Source organism: Python bivittatus, unplaced genomic scaffold (assembly GCF_059951505.1).
Source record: "Python bivittatus isolate LINGU-HERP-01145 unplaced genomic scaffold, Pbiv_v1 ctg000210_np1212, whole genome shotgun sequence".
Taxonomy (NCBI): Eukaryota; Metazoa; Chordata; class Lepidosauria; order Squamata; family Pythonidae; genus Python; species Python bivittatus.
In genome coordinates this window covers 5,270,955-5,279,000 of record NW_028277053.1, presented here as the reverse complement: position 1 = coordinate 5,279,000, position 8,046 = coordinate 5,270,955, and the positions used below count along the sequence as shown (strand labels likewise).

Sequence of the window (8,046 nt, the reverse complement as noted above, 5' to 3'; positions counted from 1 at the left end):
GAATCATCTGTTTGAGGGTCTTCCCCACTATAGACATCAGGCTGACAGGCCAGTAGTTTTCCAGTCCTCCTTTTCTGAAAATAGAATCATTTGCTTATGGTCTCATCTGAAGTCAGAGGCTGAAAAGGGAGACCAGGTGGACATCAACCTGCAAAGCCAGCAGGCAGTCAGGTGCTTGCAGCCACTCTGGGTTAGAGTTTGCATAGAAGTTAGTTTTATCAGATTCAAAAGCCACCAGTCCATACTGGAATTGCCTAGTTTAGATCAAAGCCTATTCTTGTCAGTAGAGTCAAATGTAGCAGAAAAGTCAACCAATGCCCGATACAGGCTTGCTTTACTTCGTACTTCATACTTTTCAACCAGGTGAGTCAACATAAAACAGTGGTTAAATGTCAAATATCCTTCTGCAAAATAAGTTAGCCTTCCAAAATATTATTTGACATAACATAGTCTTCCGGTTTATGCAACAAATGTTTTGTGTAGATTTTTGCTGCAATATCTGTAACACTGCCATTAGATGGACAGTTGTGTTCTACCTTTTAGGAAATTGACCAGATGAATTAATATAATGAAAAAGCTTCAGAAAGATAGGAATCCACCATTCACATGCTGAATATAGCATTTCTCCATGGGCGCATGGCTAAAATATTTTCTAAGCAGCCGAGAATCTGTCATACATTGGCAGCTGATATGAACAATACTATGAGAATAGTAGTGTGTTTAAAATTGGTTTGTCCTTGTGCTCCAAAGAGAAGCAACTGGCTGGTGAATCTTTTTGCAAGATGGTGTTAAATATTTGAGAACATCACTTCTTTAGCTGCTAAAAATGTGTTTTTGGAAGCCAAGACCAAATGTTCCCAAATTGTCTCAGAAATAATTGGCTTAACACTTTTCTGAGGTTTGTTTTTAATGTACTATAGTTATACTTTCATCCAATATTTTATTCAATGTTGCAATATTTACAAAATGTGTATAATTCCAGGAATAATATGAAAAGGAAAGTCTGAAACAGTTCTGTTTAACTTGAAGAACAATGAATAAGGGACTTGATAACAATCTTGGAATACCTAATACAGAAGTGAGGACACCCATATTCAAGGTCATCAACATATGATATCTGAAAGGCTACCACATGCAAGAGGAGATAGCCTTGTCTTTTGCAGAAACTGCAAACAGGATGACAACCAATGATTAAAAGAAAGAAGATCAGGGGCTGAATCTTAGCAGAATTTCCTATCTGTGAGAGTCTTTCTATGTGAAATCCCCTCACTGGAACTTTTCAAGCAGGGTTTGGATGGTCACCTGCTGGAGATTAAGTGACCTAGAAGGTCCCTTCCAACTCATGCATTCCTTGAATCTGACAAAGTACAGAGAAAAAGCTCTAAATTATCATTATAACATTAAACATAATTAAAAAGAGTCAGAAAGAAGTAAGTAACAGCATCCACCAGATTACAGTTTGACCCTTCTTAAATATCAGATACCTCTCTAAATAAAAGAATCCTTTGTTCCCTGTTGGAAGGTAACTGAGGCATGTTCTGGCCTCCGGAACCCTGAAGTAGTCCTAAAGAAGCTTTCTTCTAGCAGCGAAAAGAACTAGGAGAATGCAGTGTTTAAAATCGCCTAGTTGGGGTGGATCTGTACAGTTTGGTAGGTTAGCACCAGCACTTCAGATAGTGTCCAGAAACAGACTGATAGACAACAGTTGGAGTTGTTTGAATAAATAAGCCACATTAGTATTCTATGCAAATGTGCTTATGTCTTCTGCAGAAATTTGGACATTTAGATTCACAGCTGAATCCAAGAACAATTTCAGAACATTGCTAACATTGTTTTCAAACAACCAAATTGATGCCTGTATACATGGACATCACCAGATGGAGTACATAGAAAGCAAATTGACTATATTATGACTAAAAGGAGGTGGAGGAATTCAATTATAGCATGGCCAGGTGCTGACTGTGGAACAGATCCTGAACTGCTCATGTGCAGGTTCCAGGTTAAGCTAAAGAAGAAGAAAGCTGGCCAGTTTCCACAAACTGGTCTTGACCATATACGTGAGCATTTTCAAGGAGAACATCAGGAATTGCCTTGAAGTCTTGAACCTCAATTGATAGGGAACCAAAGGAAGTGTGGAATGAACTTACAGAAGTTGTTAAGGATGTATGTGAAAAGAAACTGCCAAAAATGAAGAAAACAGAAGAAAGCAAACTGGATGTCAGAACTAACCATGGAAATTGCCAAGAAGAAAAGCCAAAGCCAAGAAAGACAAAATCTCAGGAAGGAACTTAACAAAGAGTTTCAGGGAACTGTTAGAAGAGACACAGAGCAGTATAACAACATCTACAAAGACACTGAAGATGAAAACAGACAAACAAGGAAAGTCTTCCAAAAGTTCTCAGAACTCAGAAGGAGGTTTCATCCTTGAATTAGTATATTAAAGGATGCCAATGGACAGATAGTAACTGATTCAAAGAAGATCAAAGAAAGATGGAAGGAGTATACTGAAATACTGTACAGTAGAGATGTCAACATCAAGATACCTTAGAAAATATTCACTACTTACAAGAAGGTCTAGTACTAGAAGATGAAGTTAGGTCTTTGCCTGGTCAGAAGGTTACAGGAACTGATGGAATACCCACAGAAATATGGCAAGCCACAGAAGAAAAATCTGTGAAGTTCCTAATGAAGCTATGCCAGCAAATCTGAAGAATGACACAGTGGCCAACAGATTGGAAGAAGTCAAATCAAATCAAATCAAATCAAACCTTTATTATGGCCTTTGGGCCAGAGAGCACAGCCATAAAATACATAAACCTATAATTATTAATAAAACGTTTAAAAAGTCATAAAATACAGTAAAATTACATAAAATACATTATTGTAATAGCTGTGGTACCAATAGCAGTGGCAATCACCAAAATTTGTGCTAAACCTCAACTGTAGGTAGGACAATACAACAAATGGTAGCACAAAATTGGGCAGCCTGGAAAGATATGTCAGGGTCCTGATCAGATAGAAGCAGTGACAGCCATTGTGTTCTCTACCAGGGTAGTTCTTTAAAATGGGATAAATATATCTCTTCCAAGGTTCCCTATAGAGAGAGCAACAAAGGAGCATGTGGCTTAGGGATTCCACAGAGCCATCTCCACATGGGCAGAAGCACTGCTGGAGAGGGATGTTTTTATACCACCCTCACAGAACTGCAGGGGTAGTGCATCCAATCTGGAGAAATTTCAGAATTAGAATTGAAGAGAGATAAGATGATGGCACGTGTCCATTTGAGAAGAATCCATAAACTGAAGGCTTAAACTGGTTTGAAAATCAATATCCCAGATAAGTCATTTAAGATGACTCCTGGAATTTTCAAACCCTAATGAACAGAGGCTTTCCAAAGAGCGTCCTAAGGACTGGAGTTTGCTATTAGTTTTTGTTAGCCGCATTGATTTAAAGTGGTCTCTGAGAACCAGTGGAGCCAGACCCACAGAAGAAAAAATCAATTTCAACCAGAAATTAAGGAGACAGAACCAGGCTCTGGCACCCAAAGAAACCAAACCTGTCTCTAACCATAAAACAGCATTCTTGATGCATCTTGGAATTGTAAGTATTGCTCTTATAAATCTAGACTGGACAACTTCCAGGATATTAAATTTCATGAAAATGCAAACTGGAACACCATAAAGAAACTGAGAAATGACCTTAGCAAGAAAAACCTTGCAAGCTGCAGGGATAAAATGTGCCCCCTTTGAATAGAAGAATCTTAAGACAGCTGTGGAGCTGTGTTGGGCCACACTGGCCCAATAGGAGACACGTGTGCTCCAAGATCAGGAGGCCTGGAACTATAACCTAAGATATTTATAAGTTTGCACCTGCTCTATTGGGGTCCCACTAATTTGCCACTTATGCATCCTACAGTTGTGTTGTGCAAAAATTAGCACTTCAGTTTTCTGATAATTTACTACAAGTTGTTGTTTTAGGCAAAAGGAAGCCAATGCCCTCAATGCCCTTCTCATTCCCACTTGGGAGACGGACAGAATCGCTACCTCGTTTGCATAGAGCAAGTCTGGAAGTTCACAGTCTGCTAACATTGGAGACTGATGATTAGAAGATGAGAGAGCCTGAATTATTGAACTGATGTACAGATTAAAAAGTAAGGGGGCTAGAATACACCCTGGACTTACCACTCTTTTGGCGCAAACAGCTCCAGAAAGGTGCCCCCAAGGGGGACATCTGACTCTCAGTGAGGTGTTAGAATAAAAGGTCTGGATAAGAAGGAACAATCTTTTATCCAGTGAGGATCCCTGACGTTTTGCCACAGCCTCTCCCTTGGAATCAGATCAAAAGCTGATTTGAAGTCCACAAAGGCTGCAAAAAGGGTGCCTTTGGGCAGCGAAATGGTGCAGGACCAGACAGTGGCCTAAGGCTGAACAATCCCCTCTAAATCCTGCCTGTTCCTCAACAAGAATATTTTTACTTTGGACCCAATCCAACACTTGTAAATAGAGGTACTTTGCTTATTGTGTTAAGCAAGCGAATTCGTCTATAGCTGGCAGGGTTAAGCCTACTTCCTGTATCCTCACAGAGACACAGGAGGCCATTTGGGAGAAGTCACCATTGGATGGGGAACCTCCACTGGATTATTTAATAGTTCTGGATTAAAAATGTTCTGAAAGTGACTCTCCCAAATGCCGGTAGGTATTTGGCAGATGGGACTAGCGACTACCGCAGGAGAGCAGTTAACCAGGCGCCAGAACCAAGCAGGGTTCTTAAGCTTCGCTGCTGCAATTTATCTCCCTGATCCTCTCTCAGCGCTTTTAATTTCTTAGACTTTATAAGTGCTTTACAAAAACCTCTTTGCTCTCTGAGTGACTGAAAGGAACCTAATGAGTTGTCAGATCGAAAAGTGTACACTGCAGTAAGAAGGGCCTTTTTTGCTTTATAACCATCTGTGTCAAACCAAGGTTTGGATCTCATATGAAGGAGGATAAAATTAACTGATGAAATTCTAGATAGTGGAGCCTGGAGAATGTGAATAATACACTGGGAACGTGGTAATACCTGTTCAGAGGAGACTGCTAAACACATTTGGGCGCGGAGTTGAAGGAGGGCTTCTGAATTTAACAGAGTGGGTGAGTTTTTTGATACTCTGGAGGACCGTTTATTCCAAACGAGTCTTTTTGTTGTGGCCTCGGGGGTGGGAGGGGGGACAGTGAGGTACAGCTAGGAACGTAATAGTTACTTTAGGATTCAGATGGCAGATTAATGAGAAGAGGTCAATCAACATTCCAATACCATAAAAAGGAGACTTAACAGAGTGTGCAAACTATGGTACAATATCCTTAATTTCACACGCTAGCAAAATAACATGTAGGATCATCCAAAGCGGATTAGAGCCCTACATGGAAAAAGAGATGCCAGATGTTCAAGCTGGCTTTAGAAAAGGCCGAGGAACACACAACATAATTGTTGAATGACGCTGGGTAACTGAGAATGCCAAAGAATATCATAAAGAAGTCAGTATGTACTTTATAGATTATAGTAAGGCCTGCGATTCAGTCAATTACATCAAGCTGTGGAAGGAGCTTATTAAAATGGTAATCCCAGAACATCTCATTGTCTTAATGTGAAACCTATATACAGGTCAGAAAGCCACAGTATAGATAAAACATGGCAAAACAGGCTGGCTCCAGGTTGGCAAAGGAGTGTGACAGGGATATATATATTCCCTTTATTTATTCAACCTGTATGCTGAATATATATTAAGGAAAGCTGGATTGGAAGAAGATGACTGCGGTTTTAAAACTGGAGGAAGAAACACCAGTAACCTGCAGTATGCTGATGACACTACACACATAGCCAAAAATGAAAAGGATCTGCAAGGTCCAGTAATGAAAGTCAAGGAGCACAGTGAAAAAATGGGTCTAAGATTAAATATAATGAAGAGCAAACTAATGACAATGGGTACAACAACCAGTCTTAGAATGACAACGAAGATATTGAAGTTTCCGTCTTTTAGGATCAACCATCAACAGTAAAGGAACAAGTAGCTAGGTAATACGCCACAAACTAGCACTTGGTAGCCATGAAGGCCTTGGAAAAGATATTCGGATGCCATGATACAATATCTACAAAGTTCAGAATAGTGCAAGCAATGGTATTCCCTATGAAACTTTATGGAAGAAGAGTATTGATGCTTTTGAACTTTGGTGTTGGAGAAGACACCTGAGAATACCATGGGCAGCCAAGAAAACAAACCAATGGATCATTGAACAAATCAACCGAGAGATTTCACTCAAGGCACAAATGACCTGGCTCAAATTATCCTACTTCAGACACATTATACGAAAACCTATATCTTATATAGGTATATACGAAGCCACATCCTTTCACTGAGAGGCACTTTACTGCTACCCGTGCCCACTTGGCAAATAACTGTCAGTTGTTTTTATAAGCTGGGAAAGGCAAGGACCAAGCACCAGGATTCAGGTTGTTCAAAATGAAAGTATCCCTTATAACTGCACAAATGGAAGCTGTATGGCTACATCGATATCCAGCTATACAAAATTTATTCAGGAAAAGGGGGAAAAACAGATGAAAGGAAGCTATTATATACACAGAATTTTACATTAATATGATTATACCTTAGAAAGTTACATTTTCCCTGTGTACCTCTTAAACCCTGAGTTTAGGAGTTACATTGAGTGATGCGGTAATTCCAGAAATCACTTGTGTGAGCAAATCCCACCAGAGAATTCCATGCAATGTGAAGAAGCCTTTCCTTTTCTCTGTCCTCAGTCTTCTACCATTTCTCACCACCGAAAAAGCTCCACCAGGCAATTTGTGATACAATAGTGACCGAGAAGAATGTCTTTCTTCTGTGGATCTCAGCACAAGAAGCATCTTATAGAAAAGAAACAGCAGACAAAGAGAAATGGTTGACATGTCAAGAGATGTTGGAACAAGAGCATGGAGAAGACAAAATGAAGTCAAGGGAGCATTTGACTGTAGAGGGATTTAGTTTCCAATGGTTTTCATGTGTAAAGAGAAGGTTCTGAAGTAGATGGGAGGACATTTAGAATTGAATGGCATAGGGCAGAGTTTGAAACTGAATTATGTGCAAATGATGAACCTGTACAGTAATACCTTGGTTCACGAACGCTTCGGTTCACGAACAATTCGGTTCGTGAACAGCAGCGTTCACACATTTTTGCTTCCATTCGCGAACTCCGCATCGAGTGACGAACACGACCCGCGGCCATATTCCCTGCTCTGACACGTGGTTGTGGCTTCTTCTAGGTGCGATCGCGGTCGCAGACAGACACTTGCTGTGAAGCTTTTTGGTGTCACCTCAAGCAAGGTTAGTGTTCTCTCTCTTCATACTGTACTGTACTGTAATTTGTTTCATATTTTTGTGGTTAAAAAAAAATACATATGGTTCAGAACGGATTAACCTTATTTACATTGAACCTTATAGGGAAATTTGATTCAGTTTGCAACCAATTTGGCTCGCGACCAGAATAGTGGAACGAATTAAGTACGTGAACCGAGGTACCACTGTAATTGCTGAGGTGTGTAAGCTTTTACTGAGATTTGAAATGGAGGAAAAACAAGTTGAGAAGTGTATCATAAAATGGGCTAGGAATTTTGATTGTAATGTGCAGATGGATCAATGGGAGAGTATGTGGGGGGGGACTGAAATTCACATTGTGTTACAATTTAAAAAAGAATTTTTATAAAATGATGTGCTGTTGGTAAATGACACCAGGGGAATTTTCTAGAATGTATAAAGGTGCTTCAGGTTTATGTTGGAAATGTGGAAAACATGAAGGGTCATTTTCTCATGCTTGGTGGACTTGTGGGAAAGCTGAAGATTTTGGGCTCAAATACATGCACCGATACAGAGAATTTGGGGGTTGATATTCAGCTGAAACCAGAGCTTTTTTTGCTGGGACTAATAGTCAGATAACAAGAGAGGACCTATGGAAGATTGTTTTCGTGTGTGGTAACTGCAGCGAGATTGTTGTATGCGTGAAGGTGGAGGAACTC

At 39.9% G+C, this 8,046-nt stretch overlaps 1 long non-coding RNA gene across 1 annotated transcript; it reads left to right on the top strand.

Moving 5' to 3' along the window:
- Nucleotides 1–244: 244 nt before the first annotated feature.
- LOC148216149 (uncharacterized) lies at nucleotides 245–7,524 on the top strand. Its single transcript, XR_015795926.1, has 3 exons — nucleotides 245–363; nucleotides 7,297–7,357; nucleotides 7,475–7,524. It is a non-coding gene; the product is annotated as an uncharacterized LOC148216149 (long non-coding RNA).
- Nucleotides 7,525–8,046: the final 522 nt, after the last annotated feature.